Here is a 1,570-nt window from a genome sequence, read left to right as displayed (position 1 = left end):
CCCATGCCTCCCATGGTCTCCATGGTAGCTCCAAAGCCACCCATGGAACCTAAACCGCCCACGGTACCTCCGAAGCCACCCATGCCTCCCATGGCGCCAAAGCCACCGCCACCCATGTCGCCAAGGCCACCGCCACCCATGGAGCCAAGGCCACCGCCACCCATTGCGCGAATCATGGCTCTTTTTTGGATCAAGACTTCTTCACGGGCAAGATTGACATACTCCTTTTGCACCTCATTGAGGATAGATGTGTCCAATAAGAACAAGTGCTTCTCCCATTCCAACAATCTAGTTCGCTCCTCATTGCTCACCTTCCTCTCCTCCAAAGCCACCTTCCTCTCCTCGGCCGCCACCCTCCTCTCCTCGGCCGCCAACCTCCTCTCCTCGGCCGCGGCATCTTGGTTCCTTACCATTTTCCTCACCTCGTTGGCTTCTTTTCTTGCCTTCACAATAGCTTCGATAGCATTTTGAGCTCATCATCTCCTTTCCCCTTCTTCTTTTCTTTTGCGTCTTTCTTGCACCCATCCGGTCGTTTTGGCTTTGAGTATGAAACCGAGTTAGGTGTGGGGCTTCTCTTGCCGTCACTTGATGCATCCTCCTCCTCCTCATCATCATTCAACTCAATTGTTCGCTTGCGTTTGTTGCTCAAATGCAAATCATCACGCTTTTTCCATTTCTCATCATCCTTCAACACATCATAGCAATGAGGCAAGGTAAATATCCTTCCTTTCTTGATCTTCCCCTTCTTGGTTCTCTTCTCCTCTCCTTTGAACAAGTTTTGTGCAATGTTGTACTACATGAAAACAAAGCAAGTTAGCACTTCGAACACCAACAAGTATGATGAACATGTATGAAATGCCACTTACTCTATCGTCCTCATTTGTGCCACTTGGGTTCAACTTGTCAACCGCCTTTTGTGCGGCCGCCCACCTTTGACAATCCGAGTTGATTGTCGACCACCGGGACCGAAATGATCTCTCGGAGCGGCCAATTCCACTCACGTTGCGAACATCAAAGTGTTCTTTCATCCGCCCCCAATAAGCATCTCTACTTTGATCACCTCCAACGGATGGATCTCTCGACACTTGCAACCAAGTATTGCATAGTAAGATGTCATCGGCGTTGGTGTAATTCCCACTCTTCCTTTCGGTGCGTCGACAATGCCCTCACCATCCTCGTCCACCTCGAACTCATGTTCTTTGAAATGCATGTCATTGGTTTGAGACCAATGCGAATTGTTGGAGCCAACACCCATAGTTGACATGTATGCATCATCGTTGACACTACAAAATATATAGAACAATGCAAATAAGCTATCTATATGGATGCATTCAAAAAATAACAAGAAAAGAAAAGTTGGAATTTTTTTCTACCTTTGGGGCATATCGTCGAACACATTGTGCGTGTGGGCCGCCGGCTCAACGAGTGAGCTCGCTGGCGCTTCGGTAGCCGCCGCGCCCGTCACACGCCCTGCAAGCTTCTTTCTCCTCGCCTTCGAGGTGTTGGAGCCGTCCGCCGCCTTGTTCTTCTTCGCGGATGTCTTGCCCTTCTTCGGTCGCAACGCATTGGG

The sequence above is a fragment of the Triticum dicoccoides genome, chromosome 2A (genome assembly GCF_002162155.2).
Source record: "Triticum dicoccoides isolate Atlit2015 ecotype Zavitan chromosome 2A, WEW_v2.0, whole genome shotgun sequence".
Lineage (NCBI taxonomy): Eukaryota > Viridiplantae > Streptophyta > Magnoliopsida > Poales > Poaceae > Triticum > Triticum dicoccoides.
Note: the sequence above shows the minus strand (reverse complement) of the source record.